Below are 27,719 nucleotides of genomic sequence, written 5' to 3'. Positions count from 1 at the left end.
ACTCTATTGGATGAAATAGATCTACTATTGCCTAAACTCTTCTCTCCATATTATAGATGCATATCAGATCCAATTTAAGATTATCTTTCATGAGCCAATTGGAATAACAAGAGAAAGCAGTAAGAACCATTTACACCGTACAACTGCTTATCTTCATACATCACTCATGCAAAATTACATTGCCCTTAGAGATAAATTGTTGAGAACTAAAGGCAGTGATCTCTAACCTCAAAATTTCCTTTGTCCCTCAAACTACCTTCACATAGTTTCTTGGTAACCAAAGGCACAAGACGGAAAAAAGGGAAAATTTTACCTAATTTCTCAAATCCACTCATTTAACATTAAATAATAGAGAATATATAATCTTGGTCTTATACTTCCTACATTGATCAACCAGACAGTGATACAGTAGAAAAGGAGGTAAAATATATCTTCTTAATTTGTATTGTTTTCAGGTTAACGTGTAGAGCATATGGCTACCATGGTAATAAGCTAAAACAGTCACAAGAGGTAGCGAAGAGTTGCAGATAATTCATGTCCCTAAACTACGGATGCAGATTTTTAAAGGTTTCTATTTATAGACTATAAGGATTACACTGGAGTATGTGTTTATGTGAGTACAAATTCAGAAAGTACAATTATGAAAAATTAATGAAAGGAAAGTAAGTTTAAACATGATGTTATCCTTCCTCACAGGGCAAAACAAAAGTATCCAATTATTACTATTATTCCCCTAGAGAAAGAAGTTAAAGTAGAATGAGCCAGTGTTGGTAACCTCACACTGGATAGGCAGTCAACCTCTCAAAGACCAGCCCCTGGGCTCTCATAAAGGCAGAACAAGGTGATTCACATCTGTCAAACAGATTGTATTGTCTTACTGCAGACGGTTATTTCCTCTGGGAAAAAAGAATGGATGTGAAGCTCTTGGTTTTCATAAGAAAATTTGGGTTCTGACTTATCCATAAAGGGAGTTATAAAACATGGGGTTACCCTGAGCATAAGGGTATGCTTTCAAGCCTCTTCAACGGAGAAGTATAATTTCTTACGGCTTCTTGTTTATTACCTAATTAAATACAGGTCAAGGGTTTCATTCTGAAAATTCTAACCTTCAAGGTCCAGGTTGTCATGTGTTACGGGATAGCAGTTATGCATCTGCTTCAACAACTTTCTAGCCCTATATATCTGCTATTCTTGACTGCCCCAGCCAATGAGTTGCCTGGTTGCTGTGCTGTTATCTAACACACACAGGATTTGCTAAACCCACTTAAATAGCCTCCCATCTTGGCCCCACAGGGACTTGTTCCAACTTCAGCCGTTGACATGTCACTTTTATTTTCTGATTAATAATTCAGTGACTAGAGCTAAATTTTTTAAGCAATTAATGATTTTGACTGTTTAACCTTCTTTCCTAACCAATGGCAAAACAAGAGTAGTGAACACGTGAAATACTGAAGGCTTTCTCTGCGTGTCTGCACCCCGTGTTTCCAGGGTAGGATTTTTAAATATCCAGTATAGTCAATCAGAAAATGAAAAATTATTGTTTCTGGTGGTGAGAAATTTATGAAAGACTAAATCATATTAAAAAAGCAAACTTTTTTTTCCTAAAATTGTCAGTCGGTTACAAATTCATTGCATTGTGTTAGATTCTGACTCTAATGACTTCCTTGGATAGTTCCTGAATGCTCATAGCAATGTGGCTAATAATTAAACTTTCACTATCCTAAGATTGCTAAAGATAGATGGGAAGATTTTATCAGTTGTTTGGTTTTATGATGGGTAAGTTTTTTTTATTACTTCCAATCATTTCACAGAACTTCAATCCTATTTTAAAGGAAAAGAAATAGTTGTTAACTGTGCTTTAGAAATTAGGATTAAGCTGCCAGTAATCTTGATGTCAGACAGTGAAACAAGCAATAAAATAATGAAATGCAAAAAGACAGTCTTATGTTGGACAAGGTAAGTCCTAGTCCTCTCCTCTAGAATCCATTAAAAGAGCATTTTGTTTATTAATTTGTTTGCTCTCTTATGTAAAAATAAGAATCAGTCTCTTTCACTCTAAATCCAACTTAGAAATTACATGATTTTGATCTCTTGCTATTGTCCTTTAATTAGTTAAGAAGAGTTTTCTTGAGGTATTACTACTACTACAAACTATTCAAGACATGAAACTGGCCCTGCTCATATTCCTGTTGTTTTGATTCAAAAGAAATTCTAGAAAAAATTATCTTATACCTGATAGCTGTCAGTTATGAACACTCAGACATTTTAACTTCTCTATATCTTCACTAAAAATATCCTAATAAATCTGGATCCAATTCACTCTTTGTCATCCAGAAATGTTATTTTCCAGATTTTTCTAATGAAGCTTGTTTCCTTTTATTTTGGTCATGGTCACATAGTGGTTAGTACTCTGCATCGTGTGTTTCCTTTTATTTTTATCAGCAAGAATTGTTTTGATATTCCCATCTTATTTTTCAAAATCCATTTACTTTCTGTACATAGACGGCTTGCTTCAGGTCTAAACAACATTTTTTTTATTGTAGTAAGAATACTCAATATGAGATCTATCTTCCTAACAAATTTTAAGTATACAATATATTATTGTTGACTACAGATACAATGTTGAACAGCAGATCTCTAGAGCTTATTTGTCTTGCTTAACTGAATCTTTATACCTGCTGCTTAGGAACTCCCTATACAATAATTATCGATGCCAAGCCTCTGCAAGAATTTTAACTAAAATCATGTTGAGCAAACCTAAATCCCCATATTTTCTTATCACATTCTTAAGATTATTCATCTTAAATACATTTTTCTTAAATGCTTATTTAATACCCAAATTTTAACCACAGTTTCAGAATTTAATATGGATATCATTTATGAATGGCTTTACTTTTGTAGTACTTTTACGTTATTAGTATAAGGTAACTCACTATTTCAGGTGACTAATATTCACTTTTATTTTTTTTCTTTTTAGTCTTGATTTGGTAATATTTTCAAAGAAATTAAGAGAAAGTTACAACCATCTTGGGAGTCATTAACTACTTTTCCCAAATAGGACTCCCTGACATCTAGGTGCCCCAGGCTACAGGTGAAGGGCAGGACTGAGTTTGTTCTCTCTTTCTTTGAAAAGAGTGTTCTTCATGAAGCTCCCTTCATTTGACTGGTAGTAGAGAGTGTTCCTGGACTTAATATGGAAACCTTAAGAAACAGAAATATGACCTGATCTTGGACATAGTCTAATAAAAGATATTACCTAATATCTTTTGTTTTAATTGATTAAAAAAAACTTATTAACATATTTATCTACCAGCAACATGAGAGATCCATATGGCAATGTTCTGTATTCTGACTGCATCAATGTCAATATCTTGGATGTGATATTGTGCTATAATAGTCTTACAAGATGATACTACTGGGGGAAACGAGGTAAAGAGCACTATCTCTCCATATTATTTTTTTACAACTGTATATGAATCTACAAGTATCTCAAAATAAAACCCTTCATGAATCTAAAGTGCTCACCTAATCCCCTCTGCCCTTCTCTGGAAGTTGGCAGACATGAAGAAAATCTATCTCCGTGTTGTCCCAAATCCAATATTTTCCAGAATAAAGTTCTGTTCTCAATTTTCTCTTGTAGTTTGGCTCAGGAGTACTGAATTCTAGGCTCAGCTTTGCCAATAAATGAAAGATCTAAGCCATAGCACTTCTTTGTTTTCTCAGTTTTCTCATATAAAATGACGAATTGAGCTAGATAACTTGAAAGGGTTTTTTCCTATCCCTAAAAACTCTATGATTCCAGGTACACCGAACTAGTGCTAAGTGTTTTTCAATCAAATTATAGTAACTCTGACACATTATCAAAAGTGAGTCCTTAAGTAGGATATCTAACAACAAAGCCAATACCAAGGGCTCCTGGGGCTTTCATCTATTGATCAGCAATTGAAAGCTTTGGAGTAGAAAGCAAGAGAACTTCGGGAATCCTTGAACAACTCAGTCTCCCCTGGTCCATGGCAAGTAGTTTTTCCCATCCTCCTCTCATTAGGTAATAACCTAGGAGATCTTTACCTCAACATTTTGATACTTATCCAATATTCCTATTAACACCACCTTTTGATATAAAAATTTTGAACCAGGGAGTCCTGTGATGACTAAGCATCTTTACCTTGCCCTCTTTACCTTGCCCCTCCCCCCACCCCAAGAATATCCCTCACCATGCAGAACTGTTTGAACTAGTTCTTAATCTTGATACATTATAAAAAACAAATTCAAACTCAGTTGGGAAAATGCATTCATGCAGTTACTTTAATGTTTTACTCTCAATTTCTGCTGAAGATTAAATAAACCAAAGAAAGACCACAAAAAAACCATTACTAAATATTTTTTTTAAAGAACTTTTGAAGAGATTGTTTTTATATTGCTCAGAATCCTCTGCAAAAGGATTCATACAGATTCAGCATGGATAGGGATATATCCTTTCAGATTTAGAACCAGGAAAAAGCTTATTTCTTGTATAGAATTTATGCATTTATTTTTGTCATATAGTTAGAATTTACATCCCATAATATTTTCTTCATGATCAGTGCTGCCTAAAAGCTCAAATCTCAATTTAAAGCTCAAACTTAGTACTCTTAGACTGGTGGTATTAAACAGTTCTTGGTACACATTCAAAATATCTCAAAAGTCATATTAAGAATAAAGATTTCTGGGTCCACACCAAGAGATTCTGAGTAAGCAGGTCTGGAATAGGGCCTCAAATCCGCCCTCCTGATGAATACCTAAGATAACTATAATGCAAGTAGCCCACAGACCTCACTTTCAGAAGTATTAGCTATATAGTTTTAAATTGTCTCCACTGTTTTTGTCATTTCAAATGTATCTATTTTTATAGGAGTAGCTTTTTATATAATTATTTTTATTATAGATCATCGTTATTATTTTCTAGATTAAGCAGAAAAATAATTTGTACATCTCTGCATCAATATAAATATATAACAGATATTAATTTGCAGCCAATGGGGAATACTTGGGTAAACATTATTTGTTTCCTAAGCAAGGCAGGACTGCTTAAACAAAATTATAAAGGCTGAAAAAAGGGAAGGGGATGAATTTCATGGCAACTGAATTAAGGATTTCTATTCAATGAGGAACACCACCAAGTTAATAAACAATTGACAGAATGGGAGAATATATTTGTAATTTCTGAAAGCATCAAAGAGTTACACCAGAACATGCTATATACATAAACATACACTAGATTCTACCTAGAATTTATGTAAATCAATAGGAAAAAAAATAACAGCCTCGGCAGAAAAATGGGCAAAGAATAGGAATAAGCAACATATTTTTTAAAATATCAAAATGCAGCAAGCATTTAATGAGATGCTCAGGTTCACTGGCTACCAGAGAAATGCAAATTAAAACAAAAATGAGATCTCAACTTACATTTAATAAACTGGTAAACATTAGGAAGCTAGACACTGCCAAGGACTGGCAGGAATATGATGACATAAGAATGCAGCTATTCTGAGAGCAATCTGGTTGTCAAAGAAGTCTGACAGCCCTTCTCTTGCCACAAGATTTTCCAGGTAGTAATTATACATCCATCATTATGTTCACCAAACCATCAGAAACTCAAACTAAGTCCTCGCCTTCTCCTTAAATCACACTTTCTCTTGACTTAAGGTAGAATCCCACCATCCCTTTGTGGACAGGTTCGAGAGACACAGCACACCAACAGCCCTCTGTGAAAGTCTCCTTCACAAATCAATCCTTGACCCTTCTGTACCCTAAATGCAAGGGAAGGGTTCCTGTAGTTGCACAGCCATCTTCATGTGGTCTCTTATCATATCCCTCAAATATCCTGCATCATGGACTCATACCTCTTCGGAATGGGGCATCTGTTAACTCAGTGATTCAGTCAAGTTTACCATTGTATTAACAATCATGAGAGCAAATGTAGGTCCAATTGAACAAGCAGATAAGACCAAGTAAAAAGACTTGGATGATTTCTATCTCAGAAGAAGAACAGATTCATTCTACCAGAAGTGGGTTAACTTTTATACTAAACCTGGCACCTATCTTTAGGGTCCCTTCTAATCCTATGAGTACAAGATTCTAGATAGACCAAAATCCAGGTACCTAAAGCCTAGGCAAAAGTGACCACTGAATTCAAGAGAAAGACAAATCATGTGTTAATTTAAAAAAAAAAAATCATTATAGTTATTCTTCTGACAGTAGAGTTTAAAAATAATTATGCTTAAAATTTTGTTAACTGATTTTTAAATAAAACTTATGAATAAGGCATAATAATTGCACTTACGGATTTACCCTTCCAAATTGAGGAAAAGTGTTATGTTTCAAGTTTTTAAGTAATAGAGTATCTTTCTCCAAAGAAATTATGTTCTTTTAATTTCAGAAATTGGGTCCATTTCTCTATCATTCCAGTATATTACTTGAGGCTTGTAAAGCAGTATCTCAAAGTGTCTCAGAATCACCTGGGTGATTACATTTAAAACATGCAAATTGCTTCCTAGAAGGAAGTCCTTGCCCCTTCCTAGATCTATTAAAGCAAACTGTCTGGGACATGGATTTTGTGTCTTGAAAGCTCCCCAGTATTCTTATGCAATAAACTCACAAAGTACTTAGGCACTCAAATTAAAATGGGAAAACCACTGTTTTGGAACCTGCATTTGTGAGGAATTCATTTTTTAATATGGACTAAATAGAATGTCTTCTCTAAATTTATAAACATCACCCTTTATAGAAAATCAGCTTGGTTTAATGATTAGGGCTATGCACCAGAACTCAACAAATGTTTTATTCCCTGTGCCACCATTTCCCCCTATGAATGATATCAGTAAATTATTTAAATTCACTGTGATAAATAGGATATACAGTAATTCCTTTTTCCTGCCTCAGAGGCATAGTGTGAGGTTAATTAAATAACAGCTGCAAAATACTTTTGGCTCCTTAGAGAAAGACATTATATAAGACATTATATTATATATGCAGCATTTTTTTCTCTCCAATGAAAATAGAGCTAATTGTTCTTCAGAACTCAGCCCATGGCAGAGAAAACAACCATGACATGGCTTTCACAGGCATTAAATTCACAAGGGCAGAATTTTGTCACAGTTGGTATCAGACCCAGTGAATGCTATGCTTCAATTCTTTACACAAAGACCACTGCCATCTTGTGGAAAACAGCCATTGTCCTTATCTTGGGCTTCTATTTCATTTGTGTGAAATGGTGACAAGATAATTTGGGTTTTCTGCTGTCGAGGATTTGTGACACATATAGTCTTAGTCATCCTGAGGCCTGTTATCTGTGGCACATGAGGGCTATGTGAGACCACCCTGAAGGTCAGGTAGTGTTAATGGAAGGAAAAGCTTTATAAACAAGACATCTCCCTAGGGCTCTGAACTATACTTATCCCTCAAATGGGGCTTGCCACACAAACCTGCTTTTGTGTTCCATTTATATTGTGGAATTAGGGCTAAAATTGAAGGAAAAAAGTCATCACTGGTGATCATTAAATCCAATGATGATGGCAGTCTGTAAATGTTGTTTGCATTCATTTGTCAAAGGAAGAAGAGGGATTGCTTACAGAAAATAAATGAAATAAGACCATGAAACAGCCCTGAAGTCTATCAAGCTTGATAAATAATTGTCACATTTTGACAAACATGATGAATTTCTAAATCCATCCTACAAAAATAGGTTTTTAGGAAAGGAAGATTCCTTTCTAGCTTTTCTCATATTTGTTGAAAGGCTTAGAAGTATACCTAGAGAAAATATAGTAAATGTCTTTCATTTATTCCAGAGAAAACGTTGCCTTAAGAAGTAATACCACATGGAAAAAACAAACATAGTCTTTCTATAAAGGAGGTTTGCCTTGAGAAACATAATTTTTGTTATTTGCATTTTTAAATTTTTGTGGCTGAGTCAGCCTTAGGCAAAAAAGCAAACAGATGAAATCTGTCTTTGATACCCTCTCCTCTGCCCACTTTTTCACTTTTACTCTATCCCTGCTTCAAACACCTCCCCTCGGCTGGGAGTTTTTTCACCTGTGTCCCCAGGCCCTCGTTTCTGCAGTTATCAGATAACTGAAATGTAAATCAATGTACGCTAAAATGTTAGAGACTGAGTAAGTCACTCCACAGAGGAAAGAACAGGTACATTTTTGGAGAATTGTCAGTCATTACTTAGTCTACCAAAAGATGGATTCTAGGAAACTGGGCAGGGGAGAGAGTTTGGTGATTTTTTTCTCTAGGACCCAAGATTTCATTATACGGGCACCTATCTATTCAGTTTATTGATCTTTAAAAGTTCAAAAAAATACTTGGGCAAGAGGAATATCCTAAGTCCTTCAAATAAAATGGTATCTTCTTACCCCAGCTTCAAATCTTATCTCACTGTAGTACTACATCCAAAAAAAAAAAATATGACCTAAATATCAAAGAATAATATATAAGTTTACTGAAATGTCTTGAAGAGGCAGCAAAAAGAGGGACCAGGAATACAACACATAATACAAATAAATTTTTTTCTATAATCTGTTTTGGATAGATTTTTCTCTTAACTCCCATGAACTGAAGCAATCAATCCCCTAAATTTTCCATCCTTGTGTATCCAAAAGCACCCCCAGCTTTCTGTTCCATTACTGAGCTCCAGGAGAAGGATTTTCTTATGTGAGCAGAAATCTTTATATGCTGCTTTTCTTGGGAGCTGTGCTCGGAGGAGAATCCTGAGTGGCTTCAACTTCTCCACTTTCCCTTTCCTGCTGACTGGAGTGAAGACAGCGGTGGGAACCCCACTGGACCATGTGGACGAAGGAACACTGGTGATGGCAAAGCAACAAGATAGAAGGAGCCCAGAGCCTTGGCAGGATGTAACCACGAGACTATACCTGCAATTTATGCCTAGAATGTAAAGGTGTAAGAAAAACTGTTTCATTTATTTTGGGTGTCAGTATGCTAACTCAGGAGACCTCCAACATTTCCTTATGTAGGCTTTTCTTGGCACACTGATCTCTCTGCATTCACTAAATGTTGGTTTTCTTATCTATAGACTTGTAAACTCCGGGCAGGGAGAAGATCTTGTTAATGCTTCTATTCTAGGGTCAGGTACACCATCTATTTGCAATAAATGTTTGCTGGCTGGATAAATGGATGGATAGGTGGAAGAGTAAATGAATAAAATAGATGACTGATCAATCATGTGACTAGTTTGTATTCATTCAGAGTCAGATATTTGTATATTATAAATTAATAGAGGTTTTGAATGGGGTTTTTGGATTTGGGGCATAATATTTAAATTATAATTTAAAAATAAACTTTGGAGGAAAAATGCTGTAAAAGGTAACAAAGGTGGTGACTTTCTGAAACAACTGATGTAGGCACAGACATGATTAACGGTAATAGTTACTTATCAGGTGGGAGTCTCTTTTAAACAACGATCTCTCTTCAAAGTCCTAGGGCTAGTACTGGTTCTGTTTTTATCTTTCTTACTTTTATCAAGGTGGTCTTCTGATAGAGGTAGAAGCTCTAAGTATAACAAGCTGGATAATTTCTCTGTACTTACATACATCCAGTGTCTAATGGACAAGGCCTCTGGGCTCAACTGTTACTACCACTGTCCTCTTACTGTCCATCAATCTCCGTCCCTCTGCATTTCCATGTTCATACATTGCTGTGCACTGCTGTATGGGAGAACCTCCCCAACCAGTCATGAAAACCAAACTCGTCATTTATACATGACAGTTCGCACTTGGTACAGAGTCGCCATCTGGGCCAAGAGGATGGTTTCACCCACTCCTTACGTGCTCTAGGATATCTCACCAAGACCCCTCTTCCAATGCTGTCTGCAGATACTTGTACAGATTGTGGATTCAATGTTCCAAGAAATAGCACTCTTGTCCCAAGATGGTGCTTAGCTCCACGGCATGAACTTTCTGACCACCCATAGCTATACTGCCCAATCTAGCCGCATAGTTTGCTGGCTTTTGAATCTGTATTTTCCTTTCGGGGTTATTCTTGTCCTTTAGGTTTCCACTGATCTCTCTGTTCGCTCTCTTTTCAGCAAGTTAGACATTATTTGGCCTGTCCTAAGAATCCAGACATAAAGAATGGCAGTGAGGGGAAGTAACTCTGGTAGTATTTCTTCTATTCCGTGCCCTTTCCCCACTTCCTCCCTCCCCAAGACACACACACACACACACACACCCCACACCCTTGCTCCGTGACCCTGCCCTGTCCTCCTTTTAAAATGTCTCCCTCCTACAACAACTGTGGTATAAGAGTGAAATGCTCACACTTATTCTGCAAAGGCTGCAGGTGGCAGAAAAATCTTCAATATTTGTTCTCCTTTAATTCTTCCACAGTCCCCTTTATGTGGTTTACTCGGATTATTAAATAAAACATGATTCTGTCCTTCAGAAGTTTTATTCTAAAAACAAATACATACTCAGAAAGTCCTATATCCATGTAGTAGTTTTCTCACTGTTACGGCATAAGCGTATGTTTACCAATCTATAACACGCCATAAAATCCCACTACGCATGCTAACTTTTCTCAATCGTCTGTGTCTTGGAGTTTGAAACTGATGCCTTAGCAATACGGGTTAAAAAGGAATCTGAGTAAGTTGTTTTGCTTTCTGTTTTAAACAGACAATCCGTGCAGATATAGCTTCATTCATATACAAATTCACAACTCGGTGGCTAGGCAGTGCTTATCTTTTCATCTGATGAATGGTTTCTTGTTCTTGCATTAACACCAGTAGAGTTTCCTTTAATCATATACCTATAATGCATGTGATCAGCTATGAACACACCTTGTGGCCCTCACACATTTAGAAAGAGTAGGAAAACCATAGACATATGTACGCATTTTTCTTCAGCTAACCCACATATTACCAGTGCCAAATTCTGATAACTCAGCTTTTTCACTACCTTTTTATACAGTAATTTGTCAGACTTATAGCTTTCTTGTTCCATTGTCTATTAGCTCAGTTCAAATACTACCATTTACTAGGCTTTACTCAATATAATCCTCTCAATTTTCCCTACTGAATTTCAAGTTTCATTCCTCAAATATCCTTCAAACCTCATTTCACGCGATTGTGCCAATACATTTCAAATTGATAGGCTTCAATCCAGTGAAATAAATGGCAGGAGGCTGAAACATGACTGGAGAAACTGTATTTGCCCAGACCATCTATCAGAATACCTGGAAAATAAACTGTGGGTCTGATCATTTTTAAATTTCTTTATGATGAATCCAAGGTCAATACTGTAGATATGTGTGCTATGATAAAGCATCCTCTCAGGGTGGGAGCTATTACCCTACTGCTGTTTAGTAAAAGGGTACGCCAAGTGTCTCCAGTACGTTTTCATGAGACAAATACAGATGATATATACTTTCTGACATAAAAGTATTTAGGCACACGACATAGTCACAGAAATAAATAACTGCTTTCCATATTTTGATTGTATGAATTAAAGTGCTGTTACTTTCACCCTTTCAAAAAACTCCCTAAGGCTGGTGAAGAAATAAAATGAGCCCATATTATGGGCGCTTTGTGTTACAAGCCAGAGGGGGCAACCCTGAGTGCGGATAAACAAAGCTCAGGGCTCAGAGAGGTGAAAAGTGGTGAAATGGACAGCAAGGAAGGGCTATTTTTAAATTGATGAAATGGGGGTACCTGGGTGGCTCAGTCAGTTAAGCCTCCGACTCTTGATTTTGGCTCAGGTCATGATCTCAGGGTCATGGAACAGAGTGCCACAGCAGCATCGAGCTCAGCCCAGAGTCTGCTTGAGACTCTCTCTCTTCCTCTCCCTCTGCTCCTTCCCCCCATCTCAAAAAAAAAAAAAAAAAGAGAGAGAGAGAGAGAGAGAGAGAGAGAAATGAAAAGGACCTAGGATAGAATAATAAATTGATGAAATGATTTACCATAACAAACAACCCATTTTGAACATATGCATTTTAATTCTGAAAACAAATTATTAAATTTAATTATTTCAGATGTATTTTTCTACCCAAAATTGAAGCCAATGCAGTGGGAGGGGCGGGAAGGGTAGTGTTTGCCCTTTGGTAGTGTTTTAAGCAGCAGGCCTGCACACAGGAGAAAAGGAAGTGGAGGCCATGAGCTCTGCAGAGACACCAGACCAGCTGACTACATGATGGGATGATCAGATGGAGGGCCAGGCTGAAACCAAACGAATGAATAATTGATAAGAATATCAAGTGAGTGAAGCAGCAGGTCAGAAAGGCACAAGCCACTAAATTAGAGACGAGTCCTGAATGCCAGAGTCTGCCTCAGTTAGCTTTTCACCATGGTTACCTGTCATTTTTGTTTAGAACTTTTAGAGTGCTTTAAGTTGGCAGGGTAAATTAGACATATTTTCTTCATTGATCACTACTCACCTAGTCCCAGATATGCCAATACATGCCAAACATTTTTTCCATTAAAAATAAAACTCAGTAAAATCACAAGGGAATTTCAAAGTTTCCTTTCACGTGGTACACTCTGAAGACAAAAGGAAACTCCATTAGACTTTTTAATAAATTCATATATTCATTAATACATATTTAATGTATAATGGACCTACTTCCACTGGTAAAAACTATTTATGTAATATAAGCTACATAGATCCTTCAACATAAAAAAATTGTTTTTATTTATTGTTGTTCTAGCCAGAAATAGGAAGGTATATTTTATTTTATTTTGATGTCATTTTTAGCTACAGTAAGAATGAGACTCTAATATAACCTTTCTAGAGTTAGGGGTGTGTGTGTGTGTGTGTGTGTGTGTGTGTGTGTGTGTGTGTGTGTGTGTGTGTGTGTGTGTGTGTGTGTGTGTGTGTGTGTGTGTGTGTGTGTGTGTGTGCCTGTATCTGTATGTGTGTGTGGTTTTTAATTGTTTTCAAAAGGAAATTATATTTCAGATTCTTGTATTTCCTTCTTTATCAGAAGTCCTCAGAGAATTCTGAAAACACATCGGGGACTTCTGCTGGTTCTTCTCTTTAGGTAAAATAACATAAATATTTTCCCTTACAATAAATATCCCTCCAGGCTTGTTGTTGCTGTTGTTGTTGTTTATAGTTTCTAACTTTCTACAAAATACTTTTACTTGAATAAAGAGGTCTTTTAAAAATTCATTTGACTGCTGACGCCATTTACCAACACACACAGGATCAAGGATCAGCAGCAGTCCCAGGGGAGAGGCATCCTACTGATGTCTTTGCAAGAAGTGCATACATTCAGTGAGCCTTTACCGAGCATCTTCTCGGTGCCCCACATACTGCTAGGATATGAACATGACACCCATCGGTCTACCCCTGAGAAGGACATGCTTTTATCATAGTTTGTTTGCATATATTGCATATTCATGTGCATATTCAATCATTCATTTAATAGGTACCTAATGATACAGTAATAAATGCATGGAGCTATGCTGGTCCAGAGTTAGAAATATAAATACAACATATATTCAGCCTTCTGGGTGCTCACATATTAATAAGAGAGGGAGAAATGCCTACTAAAAAACCTCTACGATAACTGCATTCAAAGAAACAGGTCAAAGATACTGCAGTAGCACAGAGGAAAGATGATCAGCTTTACTTAGGGCCGTCAAGGAAATCTGTACAACCACTGGGCATGCTCAAGACTAGAAAAGTAAGGAATCTGATTTTCTCATTCATTTGGGCAGGAAGTTTCCTACCAATGTGTCTCAATTCATCCTAAAGGAATACCACCTTCAGACCACCCACCAAATGTCTGTGTCTCTGGGCACAGTTACCACTTGGCATCTGCTGAGATGTGCAGCAAGGGTATTAATTACTGCTTACCATGTGATTAGTGTGGCTGATAGTTCTTGAAGAGGTCAGTGTGTTTTGTGGATCTTAGATTAATGATTCCAATTTGACAGACAGCAAGCCACTAAACGGTTACCAGGTGGCAAAAATATTGTGTTACCCTAGGCAGAACCACACAGAGTAACATAGCTAAGAAAACAACTTGTAGCAGGGTGAATTACTTGAAAACAGTTTTCCCATATTTTACCAAATAATCTTAATTTTTTCCCATACTTATTTTTACGAAACAAAAGTATTTGAAGACAAAATGTAGATTTGATTTCACTGAAGCATAATGAGGAATACCAATTTTAGTCTGCACAGTCTAGCCATCTCATAGAAGGAGTCACATAAATGTTAAGTAATTTAACCTTACTACTTACACAGTTAACCATTTAGATTGACTAAGCACATTTATGAGAAGACAAAAGATATTCCCTGAGATTCTGTAGGAAAATTCTATTTGTATATTGTCTTAAATGAAGTACCTAATTTTTAAAAAATCTTTAAAAGATTTTTAAAAATTAAAAAACAGAAGCCAAGAGGAAATAGTCTGACAGAAGAAAACTGAATGGAACAAAATTAATTGTATTTCTGCTTCCTGTTTGGTAAAAACAGCAAAAATCCCAACATACAACTCTCTTAGATCTTCCCCAGGGCATGAGCTCATTGAGGAAGAAGCCATTCATTACTGATTCTCATATTCCCAGCACTGAGAATAAGATCCAATATAGGGGTTGAATAATTTTGTTGAGTTGTTTACCAATCATATCTGGACTATGAAGACTTGGCCTTGACATGTATGCCATTGGTCACATGCAATCTGGTCATCTGCAAAGAGGTAGACAGGGCATGTCACTGAGCACACACAGGCACAATGTGTGAGGCTGCAATGAAAACAGAACTTAAAGTCACTCTCCTTCAGGACCTTAATATAGTTCCTGAAGCAGGTTGGCTGTTGGTGGGTAGGAATATTTTGTGTCCCAGACACTAGAACATTTCACCCCACAATGCTCTGTCTGTGCTTCACTCAAAAATGCTGACCTAACCTATGACCTCTCCATTTATGCAACCTTTATCATCATAAATAAGACTGCTAAAGTGACAATAAAATCTTCTATGATTAGCCACAGTGACACTTTTCAAAGGACAGTGGATCTTGCCATTCTGCAGTTAAAACCCTCCAGTGACTCCCCCATTTCCCTTAAGGCAAAACCCAATATCCATGAAAAATCTGGCCTCCCTCACTTCCCTGACTCCCCCCACTCCTCTCTGAGCACTAGCAGTAGGGTCTCCTGCCTGGGCTTTTGTACCACACTCACTATTTCCTTATCCTAGAACCCTCTTTTTATTCCCTTCCTGTGTTCCTGTCTTTGCCCAAAGGTGACTCTCCCGATGAGATCTACCTCACTCACCCTATTTACAACTGGAACTTTTCTCACCCTGCACCTCCCATCCCCCTTAGTCTATTTTATTTCCTGCACAGCACTTACAATGCTCTAACATATTATACACATACTATGAAGTTTAGGGCTGACCTCACTTTACTAAAAGGTAAATTCTATAGAGATGTTTACCTCTTCTGTTCTCTGCTGTATCCTCAGTGCCAAAGAGTGTCTGACACATAGGACGCATTCAGTATTATTAAAAAATGGATCAATCAATCAATTGTAACTACCCTGGCCTTTGCACATAAAAGCTGCACACATAAGGAGCTAATAGAAATTAGAAAAAATTAGAGTTTAGTTTCTCAATGGGATGGAAGAGGAAGGGATCACAAGAGAAGTCATGCTAGAAATGCTCCTTCAGAAATTATCATAAAAGATTTTCACAGGCATCCAATAAATACTCTACCTACAAGGAAAAAAAAAACTTTAAGAAGAAATGATCCTTATCTTGAAAGCAGTTTTAAGGTTTCTGGAACAAGGATGAATGTCTATGCATGCTACACAGAAATTTACCAGCAAAGGAAGACTCTTGTCCAGATTTCATCTGCCAAAGCTTCAGGCAGTCTACCCTTGCAGAAAACACCCCTTCTAATGGCATATATACCTGTATATATGTTTCTGTCACCCTTTTAGCTCTATATTAACTAGCTCAAAGTCACTTACCAAATAATTTAAATACCGAATTCACACCTGTAAAAGCCTACATATCTATGAAAGATTTCCTCATTTATTTTCATAATCAATTTTAATGTTTTATGATTTTTATAAGAGATCCAGGACAGAACACCAAATTATAATCTCATGCTTATAGAAAATAAAAAAAATTCAATTAATAGCAATTACTTGAAAACCTTGTTTAAAACAAATTAGGTGAGAGCTAGAAGTAAATATCCTCAGCAACATGCCTAGATTGGTCCTAAACTATGATGAATTTTCACTATACATTGTTCTCTATTTCCTCACACTCAGGGTATTTTGGGCTTTTGGTATATAAAAATGGTATAAGAATCTTGACTGCACAATGAATCATGAAAGCAAAAACTGTTTTTAAATCCCCTTGGAAATATAAAACTTAAATCACTGTTAATTCCACATTTAGTTTAGTTATATGTCATTTAAATCTATGATGCCATCGATCGTGTGATGCATAATTATTCTATGTCACTAAGAAAGAATAAAACACTGCCAATTATAATTGTACAATATCTTTGACTATTAGCTATATCCCAATTTCAGAGATCTTGAAGTGGGGGAAATGTCTATCTGAATCAGTGAGTCATTCACTAGTATTTAGGGTAGTTATAATCAAGGTGGCCAAATATTTTTTTCTACCAGGGGAAACAGTGAGAGCAAATTAATTTCTTGAGTAAAGCTACTACTTGGTAAGAATGCTCTTGTGACACCACAGATTATCAAACACTACACCAGACTCAAGACTAATTGCTGAATAATCTTAGAATGGAATAATTCTGACTTGCATGAGCTATGTAATTAATCATGATCCACAAGGACAAGATCTACAGGAAATCAGTCTGGATATAAAAGAAATTACATTTTAGCTACAGTCTTTTCAAAGGAAATACCATGCTTCCAACAAAGTATTATCTTAGGATAATATTGGCTCTTCTTAAATTCATGAAGTAATCGATTTTCTCAAATTGATTTTATTAGAATTCTGAATTTTCACAAAATGGCTTTGTCTAATGAAAATATTCACCAATATGATCTTTTATATCCAATTTTTCTTCATGCTGTGCTCTAATGGGAAAGTAGAAAATGTCATTCTAAAAATTGTTTTGACAAATAGCAGGTAAATCGCCTAACATAAGCAAGATAATGCTTAAAATGGGAGAAGATCAGGCAGCCAAATAGCCAAGAAAGAAAAATGGAAAGTACTAGTATGAAGAGTGAAAGCATTTATAGAATTTCAAGAATGCGTGACTAGATCTTTCAAAATGGGAATTATAAACAATAAGAAATGTCATGCAGCAATTTTATTTTATGTAGAACCATGTAAGTAAATGTACCATTTGATTTAATAATGAAGATATGAAAAAGATAAGTTGTTAACAAAATATAGTCGCTGTAGCTCCTTTCAGTCATGGTGTATACATTTTAAAAGGAGAAAGTCAATAGATGTAAGATTAAAAAACATTATTCATCTCGTTCTCACAGCAGGGTGACTAAGCCTGCTGTCACCAAACATGTTACCTCCCTGTTCCCTGATGGAGTCCCTTTAATAGGATGAGATGAATGCAAGTGTTTAACTATTTTAACATATCAACAACAGAAAATAAAAGCAGCTATTGAAACAAATGATCTGGCTTCCCACTAATTGAATATGTGTATGTCTTTAGACAGGCGCTGATGCCTAAAATTTTTATAGGGCCATAGGAATCGAGGTTTACCAATTAAACGGCAAATTAGGTTCCATACCATGTAGGTCTCTCGACCCTTAGCTGATCCCTCAAGGACGGAAGTGCTTAACATTGGTCAGGGAGTCCACGCATGTTGATTTTAAATGTACGCTGAATCTAAACCATGATTTCAAAAGTTCACTGCTTCCTGACTAAAGTTGGTTCAAATTGCAGGAGACCGCTTAAATTATGACTAGGTTGGACTGTCTTGGACATGTCTAGAGTAATGTGAGAGGTCTCTAGAATCCAGAAAACCTGTCTGGAAGGCAAGACACCTTACTGTAATGTCTACAGCCTTTTTGTTCTCTAAAGCACCCACAAACCAATGAAGTATCACTTGGAAACAGTCAGAGCATCAGTTCTACAAATGAGCTACTTACAAATTTCCAAACTTTGGGCCCTGACCTATCCTTAAGTCAAAATGGACAATGAAACTCCCTCTAGTCCCCATTCTTTAATTTACTTCTCTTTTTCTCCAGTCTGTTCTTTATTTATTGGCTCCCTTTGCCTGAGTTTCCCAACTTTTTTTACCCAACCTCTACTAACAGAGGATGACTTAATAAACTTTTGCCAAGTAAGGACCGAACAAATTATTTCTTCAGTAACATGTAGATTTCAAAAGAGGATGGTCTAGATGATTAATAATGTATCACTAACACTGGGATTTCTGGAGATGGCTTTTAGGTAACAAAGAATAAAACTTAACCTCATTTATATAAAGTTGAACCATATCTCATATTTCACATGCCGCAACTATGTTTCCTTCCAGATTTCGTGACCTATTATTAAGAATTTCGCATGGAAATTTTCCAGATTAAATACAGAAAAAAGTATTCGCATGTTCAGTACAAAAGGAGTTTGATATTAGGGAACAATTCCCAACTCCAACGAGTAGTTCTACAGAATTTTATTTTATTTTTTTTACAGATTTTATTTATTTATTTGACAGAGAGAGAGATAGCGAGAGCAGGAACACAAGCAGGTGGAGTGGGAGAGGGAGAAGCAGGCTTCCTGCCGAGCAGGAAGCCTGATGTGGGACTCGATCCCAGGACCCTGGGATCATGACCTGAGCCGAAGGCAGACGCTTAACGACTGAGCCACCCAGGCGCCCAGTTCTACAGAATTTTAACATCATTATAAATGTTTTCATTCTGTCTAATAAGCACGAGGTAATGAGATGAATCAAGCCTGATGTAATTTCTTCTTTCCTATCCTATTCTTTAAAATAGGGATTGTAGCCTGGGGGCATCTAAGAATGTGTGGCCAAAGGCAAAAAAAAAAAAAAAAAAAGGAGTTTTTGTGGTTTATAATGCTTTAAACTCACAACATTGATTATATGTTTTTGGTCAAAATTTTCCCTTTAAGTAGCCCCAATTTGTGGTCACAATTCTGGATTTTCAGTCTTCACACCAAAAAAAGAAAGAAAGAGAGAGAGAGAGAAAGAAAGGAAGGAAGGAAGGAAGGAGGTTGGGGAAGGGGAGTGACACCCTTCTGTTGTACAACAGAATCTCTTTTTGAATATCAAAACTGGCCAAGTCAACAAACTCTCCACTGCTGAAGTTTACTCTGGGGTATGAGTCAACCACCAAGGTTTCTCCACTGCAACAACTTTGCCACAAATTGAACCTCAACCTATTTAATACAGTGGTTCCCAGTCCTAGGTACACATTCTTATCACCCGGTAAGGTATAAAACTGTACCGATGTGCGGAGCTATCCCTGAGGATAGGGTGAAGCCTCGGCATTAGGAGACTGGAGAGCTCCCCAGTGATTTGTAAACGCAGGTACTCCGCGTTCATCAAAGGACTGAAGGCAGAGCTTTCCTGGCACCTGTTTGAGCCGGCCGACCGTGCTTAATTGATTAAGCCCCAGCCTCGGGGTGTTGAATCTTCCTAGCATTAGCATCCCCGTGTTAATGCAGTGAAACGGGAACAACAGCGGAAACAGTCTTCTATGGTAGCTCTCTGACCCACTAATCAACCCCCACCCCAGCTTGACTCATGCTGCAGTAGAGGAAGACACAAACTGCCCAGCCAATAAACGACCGTTATCACTGGATCGCCTTTCTTTTGACTACGGTAAAAAGGCAGAAACCGCCTTTCAGAAATGCAGACAGCGCAGTAACAAGGCTGCCATCTGGCGGCCTTCCTGGCCATCTTACACTTCTTTCTCCAAAAAGAAACACGAATGACAATCGTACCCTCCACTTCATTTACACACTAGACACACAAGCTTAAATGTTCCCCCTCTGCGGTGCTGGGAGGGAGGGCGTTGTGGTGACAGGCAGGATCTGAAGGGAGGGGAGAGCTAGCACTCTCTGTAGACAGAGTGGAACACACACTCACCTTCAAACATTTTTCATCCACCTGTCTGCCTTCAAAGTTCGTTTTTTAAGGACTTTCAGGAGACAGGTTAGCTCAAATGGGGTTAAGAGTTTTGTTACCTGGAAGGATTTAATACAGCAGTTCTCAAGTTCAATGTGCATTAGAATCACCTGGTGGGCTTGTGAAAATCCAGATTGCTGGGCCCCACTCTCTGAGTTTCCAATTCAGCAGATCTGGCTTTGGACCTAAGAATTTGCATTCCTAACAAATTCCCAGGTGATGTTGCTGGTCCAATGACTGCAACTTTGAGGACCACTGGACAAACTAAAAAATTAGTTAACTGTTAACAGTTCATAATCTAATAAATCCAGCTGAGACAAGACTGGGTGAAGTATACATAGACTGGGGCAGCGGCCTGGGTCGAAAGATGACATCACTTTGAGATTGTTTGTAGATACCGGTGGCCTAGCATCAAGGAACCAAAAATACCAGCAAAGAAGTGGTCTAGATGAAGACTGGACCAAAAAAGGCTTCTTCACTGTTTACCGATGTCCTCTCTAGGGGCCTCTGAGAATGCATGGTCTCTTACCCAAATATCAAATCATCCCAATCCATTTAGTTTAGCAGGAAGCAGACCTGATTCCCAAGCCAAAATGACAAGTTATGATAGATTTCAAACTGAGGGTTTTATAGAGACATAGCAACTAAAGATATATTGGTTTGCATTCCAATAGTGCCATCTAGTGGAATCTTGTTTTACACCACAGCCTAAAATAGTATTGCTTTACTTTTTGACAGGAAGAGGGCCTCACCATTTGCTGTGATACAACCCAGGAGGGCAAGTAAACAAAAAGTAAATTGTGGCTATGTGAAAGACATTTTTACAATCATCCATAATGTGCTCTACGAAAACAGAGCAAAGCCATTAGCTGAGAAACCTGCATTCACAGAGAAATGTGTACAAATAGCTTTTCCAGAACACACTGGTAAGAATAGGTAGTGAAAACGGGGAAATTATATCAAACATTATGTTCATGTGTTGTCTTTATATGCTAATGCCTGAAACTTCCTCATAATAACTGATAAATAATTGTGAAAATAAGAAAAAGAAGCTCAAGTTCTGCATAACTTGTAAAATTTATATGATTATATACATGTATATGTATATATAATTCATGTAATGATTCACATTACCACATACCTTCTTAAACAGTTGGAAAAACTGAATTCTCAATTCTCTATTATGGACCCCAGGAACAGATAGAGTAAGAAGGAAAAGAGAGATGCTAAATCACTGCTACTAGCCCCGAGAAGAGACAAGGAAAAAAAAAATTTAATTCAAGATGTTAAAAGTCTACTTCACTGGCGGAGAACTCCATTCTAGGTGAGCTGATAGTTTAAGGGTAACTATTCGCTGAACATTCAGTTAAACATTAACAAGATGCAATTTTATTTTTTCTAATCATTGCTCCAAATATGATTGGTTGACTGCTGCTTTCCTGACTCTGAATATCTCAGGCAGATTCTGTCAATGTTTGATCATCTGCATGATTCAAAAAATATATATAAAATTTTACCCCGTCTAAGCTAGTGAGATGTGATGCACAGGGGTCTAGCCTGACCCCTCTCCTCTGACTCCAATGTTATGAAGCCAAACTGGGAACTTGTGAGATAATGCAAATTCTCAGGCCCAGGTTAATAGGAAAAAACTCCTCTCAACATGTGTCATATGCAATTAAATGCAGGGGCTCCCATTCTGTGATAAAACAATAACATACAGTTGCCTTGATACTACACTGCATGGTCCCAAATGCTTCCTCGGGTATTTTTATAAATATTGTTAATAAAATTTTACCTAGCCCATATTTCCTCACTCTAGTGAGATTTCAATATGTCCAAGATTTTTAAAATTACATTTAAGAAAGTATATGTAACTCTATAGAGAACCCCCAAATATATTGTATTTCAGTACCTTCAACTAAGGTTTTATTAAATTGTGTTTCTATTTCATATATCAAGAATCCCTGTTCTAATAAATCTTCATTGAATTTTATATGTGCTCAGCGCTCTGCTTTGAACGAAAGATAAGTATCTTAGGTTGGGTTCCCAAGAGGCAGACTCTGAGATGAAAATTCATGAGCAAGTGATTTATTAAGAAGGAGCTCCCAAGAGAAATCAGTAGGGAGAAGGGTAAGCAGAACAGCAAGAAGCCATGCAAGGATGTGTTTCAGACTAGGTCCCATGGAGGGTACCCTCAATCCTGCAGGAAACTCTGACAACTATCCAAACAAAGCAAAGGAGCTGCTGGGCTTACATATTCCCAAGCACATGACTCATAAGATGAGGAACCTGAGGTTGGCCTGGCAAAGAAGGGCAGGTGCTGGCCACTGGAATTAAACCCATGCCAAGGCTGTGGGAGGGGCCAACAGATAGGTGAAAGAAATACAAGAGGATCTGGATGGAACACCAACAAACAGTCTATCTTTTAATCAGCATAAAACATGTTTGCTTTCCATTGGCATATTACAGTCTACATGGATAACATAATAATAATAATAACAACTGATGATCATAATAACAACTGGAGACCAATATTAGACCAAATATAGCCAAATACAAAGTTAAGGTGCAGCTGACACACATTACAGCAAACCAAAAGCGGTGGTTCCCAAACCTTGACTGCACACTGAAATCACCTGGGAGTCTAAAATATCCTGAGGGCTGGCTCCCACCCATAGGCATTCTGGTTTATTTGGTATGGGGTGTAACCCAGGCATCGGGATTTTTAAAAAAGCACTCCCACCTCCAGGTGATTCTAATCTTCGGGAAAGTTTGGGAACCATGGCAAGGGATAGCAGCGTGAATTGTTTTCTGATTGGGGAAGAGATATCAGGAAAAGTGGTGAGGCTTGAACTGGGTCCTGAAAGATGGTTAAAATTGGGGAAACAAGAAATAAAAGTGGGCTGACATTACTGGAAAGAGATGTAAATTAAATTAAATTTGAATTTAATTAAAAGGTAAAAAATTAGGATGACTAATAAAGGAAAATAAGGAAACCAACTTGAAAATTTCTTGCCGAGACTGGGAAAAACAAGGTTTTATAGATGAAGTGAATCCCTATTACAGTCAGCCCAGAAGTCAAGTAAAATATTTTGAACTTGACCTAGTGGGTAACTACTGTAGATTTTTAAATAAAGGATGAAATGATAAAAGCGGTGTTTAAAGAAAACCATTCCAGCAACAATACAAAAGATGGATTCCAATTGCAAGACTTGAGTCACTGAGGTCTGCTGAGAAGCCATTTCAGTAATCCTGGTATTTGACAGGGTCTTCACTAGGTCAAGAGCTATCAAAATTGAAAGGAAGGCACAAATAAGGAAGTGTATTTTAAAGAAAAGAGAGGTCTTGGATCTTGGATATAGAAGCCAAGAAGAAGGAATTAAAGATAAATCCAAATTTAATAGGCAATGGGAAATACAAACTGATGTGTTTTTTCCACGTGTACATTAACCCCCATCCCACGTGAAAATGGTCTGGGGGCATGAGGCAGATTTTGTTCTGTTTAAGATGTCAAAGTAGTATAAGAGGAAAAAAAGACACCAAATTCTTTCCTTTAAATGAATAATTAATAATAATAATAATAATAATAATGTTGCACTGTGAATATGACACCAAAAATTCTTGAAGAAAATTGTTAAGAAAGTTTTTTCTGCCCTCCCTCCGTGTATACTCTCCCTGGAAAGGAAGAAGAAAGTTAGGTGGGAATAAGAGGGCTTAGACACTCAGCATACAGACTTGGGACACTGTCCATCCCCATTTCTCTGCCTCCACATTCCTAAGTTCCGTGGGTCAAAGAGAGTCAGAAAGATGTACAACCCTCCTTTATTCTTAGGGGGACCCAAGGATAGAGTGGAAGGGTATCCTCCTTTTTTGCTCCCCAAGATGCATCAAGGCTTGTGATATCTCAGGCACACAGGTCTTGATGATGTTCCTTTATCTTGACAACCCTGCAGAGGGGTCCTCAAGAAATTAAAGTTATTTGAGAGTTGGTGGCCCAAAGGGGTATCAGACATGGTGATAAAAAAATATGGCAGCAGAAAGTGACACTGGACCCTCAGTTCACACACCATGGTGGTACCCCAGAAAAATCTAAGCAAAAGAAAGAACTGATGGGTTGATAACCAAAGCTGATGTCAAGAGGATTAAAAATCTCAGCCAATGGCAGCTTGAGGCAGATCAAGATTGAGACAGAGACCCCTCCCACGAATAATGCATCCTCTGGAGTGAAGGGAAAAAGAGTAGGAAATACCAAATATGTAAAAATATAATATAAATATGTAGATAAGTATATAACATAAATATTAAATATGCATGACCGGGAGATCACTGAATTTGATGGAGTTTAACAATTAAGAAATCCTTAAAGCAACTAAGTTTTCCTAGAAGTGATTGGGTTGCTTTGTTACTATGAGAGGGAATAATACATGAGGTGAAAATATAATTACATTTTCATTATAGGAAAATAAAGAATGTTATATTTTACACATCTGAATTTTCATTCTTTGAAAATCATACTGACTTCATAAGGTTTTGAGCTAATATGACAGGAAGAATGGTGGCGCCAAGATGATGAGTCTTGCTTGGGGGCATGTCAATTTTAAGTAACAAGATAGGCAGTAGAAAATATGCTGTTGGTTGCTGGAATGCAAAACCAGAACCAGACTAGAAGATAAAGACAAAGTTATAGATTCATTCAGTAGTTATTAGAATGGAGGTGATAATTCCAGCCAGGGTGAATTTGCAAAGAAAAGCAAACAGGCAAAAGCTCTGAACCTCTAAATCGCTCCTTTAGGACATAAAGTGAGCTTTATATTTTAAATACTGGTGGAATTATTCAAGTATATAAAAGGACATGACATAAAATGTACACATTTTTTCCTGTGTCTTTTTCACTGATTAAACTGAATAAATCATATAGGAATTTAGTAGGGTTGTATTTTTCAACTATTTACTTTATATATTTATATCAAATGTTGTAGGTACATGGAGTAGGAAAGAAATCTCAAAAATGAAAATGCAGATTGCCAAAATACATGACAAAAGTTGAGAGATAGGTTTAGAAAATTTCCCACAATAAAGAGCAAAAACAAAACAAAACAAAATCCAAAAGGTAGAAAATAAGAGAGAAATGACAGGAGATACAAACAAGTCCCAGGAGGTCCAACATCCAAATAACAGGAGTCAGAAAGAGAGAAATAAGAGAGAAGAAAAAAAGAGGAGAGGAGAGGAGGGGAGGGGAGTGGAAGGGAGAAAAGAAGATAGAGGAATAAAAATGATTTAAGAAAGAATACAATTTCCCAGAGTAGTTTCTTCAGTGAATCATCTTACATGTTTGTGGTATGATAATCTCTGTTTACTGATTTTTATTTCACAGAATCAACCCACTGACAAGTCACAGAAGATATCATTTTAATTCTAGAATAGAGCATAAATCCTATGAACCTTGACAATGTTTATATTGTAATTTAATACTGACAGTTTGAGATGTGGAGACAAAGGAAGAGACCCAATATAAGTGTTGGAACCCAGCTGTCTTCACATTAAATAGCACAGAGGAAAGAGAAATTGTTTCAAGTTAATAGACTACAAAACAAAGTTTTGAGAATATTATTAAAAGTCCTAATAGTCACCAACAGAAACCCTAGAAATAAGATTATATCTGACTAAATATGGAAGGCAGAGAAGATGGAGAGGGTAATACTGTGTGGCTAAGCAAAATTCCTGTGACAGGCAGCCTCCAAGATGGTCCCCAATGATCCCTGCCTCTTGGTATTGTAATCTTCTGTGTAATTCCATCCCCTTGAGTATAGACTGGATTTAATAACTCACTTTAAACAAAGAGAATATAATAAAAGTAATAAAAGGTCACTTCCTAGATTAGGTTATGAAGAGACTTTGGCTCCATCTAGGGCACTCAAGCTATCTCTTGCTTGCTCTGAAGGAAGACAGCTGTCATGTTGTGGTTCTCCCATGACATGGAACTGAGGGAGGCATCCAGCCTTTGAGGAACTGAATCCTACCAAACAACCATGCAAGTAATCTTGGAAGCAGATCCTCCTTTGGTTAAGAGTTCAGATGAGAATGCAGCTTGAGCTGACACCTCGATTTCACTCTTACAAAAAATTCTGAGATGAAGGACATAGCTAAGTCATACCTGGATTCTTGACTCCTTGACTATGAAACATACTAAAAATGGGGTTATTGAATTAGAAGAAAAACCAAAGAAGCTGTCCAAGAATGAGAAAAATATGTGCAAAAATAGGAAAATTATTAAAGCAAAGATAACAGACAAAAAATCCAACTTAAAAAAAGTTATTTTCAAGGACAAATGAGAACAAATGGAGTCAAAGCAATAATCAATGAAGGCAAGAGCATTTTCCTGAACAATAAAGATCTGAGCCTGTAATTCAAAAAAGCTTGGGATGTTGTATACAACATTGATGAATAGAGACCCATGCCTAGAATGGGAAAAATCATTTCAGAGATGAAGGGGTTTTGGAAAGCCTATAAATATTCAGGAAGAATACATGGAATCAAATTTTTAAAAATGAATAAAACTCATTCTCTCAGACACTGGCCACTAGAAGAGTGAAGCAATATCTATAGAATTTTGAAGAAAAAGTGACTATGTTGTAAGATTGTTTGTGCACATAAGCTCCTGGAAGGCACCCTAAGACATAAAGCGGCTATGAAAACAACCCATTAACTCCTCACTTAAAAAAAATATGTAGAGAAAAATTTTACCCAACTGAATAATCAATAAAAATATTTATTTGGTAATAAAAAAACTGGGATACAAACAGTTTGTGGAAAAGATTTTTATCAGTTAAATAAGTGGGATGGTGAAATGTAAATAATAATATGTTAATATTCAACTGATACTAAAAGTAAATGTGTGTGAATTCTTCATTGTTCATGCATAGCAAGAGTTTCAAAAGTAATTTCATTTTTACTGAATTTGATGAAGACACTATTCTAGAAGGTCTTTGAAAAAGTGAAAGAGAACCAGTAGAAGAATTTATCAGTTAAATTTTACTGTATAACAAACCACTCTAAAGCTCACTGAGGTAAAACAACATTTAGCTCACGATTCTGTGGGTAAGCAATTTAAATTATGTTCAGCCAGCCAGTTGTTCTGTTCTCAGCTGGCATCACTAATCCATCTGTGATCAGCTGTCAGGTGGCCTGGGAACTAACTAGTTATAGGATGGTTTCTGCTGGGACAGCCCATGTTTGCTCCATATTGTCACACATGTTCCAGGATGATAGCCTATGCTTTCTCACATGGAAATAGTAGGAAGTTTTTAAGAAAGCAATGGGAAACATGCAAGGCCTCCTCAGGTCCAAGCCTAGAACATGATCACACTTTGTATTTTGTTGGTCAAAGCAAATTATAAGGCCAGCCCAGACTTGAGGGATAGAAAAATTGACTCTAACTTCTGATGGGAAATTCTGCAAAATTACATTGCAAAGGGCCATGGAGACAAAAGGGAAAATAATTGTGGCCAATTCTGCAAACAATCTAGCACACCCTGATATCTGGCCACGATTATTCACATCCTTCCAACAGGCAAAATACACTCACTTCCCCCGCCCCCCATACAACCCAAAGTGT

At 37.0% G+C, this 27,719-nt stretch overlaps 1 long non-coding RNA gene across 3 annotated transcripts in view; it reads right to left on the bottom strand.

Annotated features, from left to right (window-relative positions):
• The window catches only part of LOC113920538, a 478,451-nt gene that overhangs the window by 347,045 nt on the left and 103,687 nt on the right, over positions 1 to 27,719 (bottom strand). The gene's annotated exons all lie outside the window — the stretch shown is intronic.

This window comes from Zalophus californianus, chromosome 3 (assembly GCF_009762305.2).
Source record: "Zalophus californianus isolate mZalCal1 chromosome 3, mZalCal1.pri.v2, whole genome shotgun sequence".
NCBI classification, from domain to species: Eukaryota; Metazoa; Chordata; class Mammalia; order Carnivora; family Otariidae; genus Zalophus; species Zalophus californianus.
Note: the sequence above shows the minus strand (reverse complement) of the source record. Positions and strands in the feature narration are given on the sequence as shown.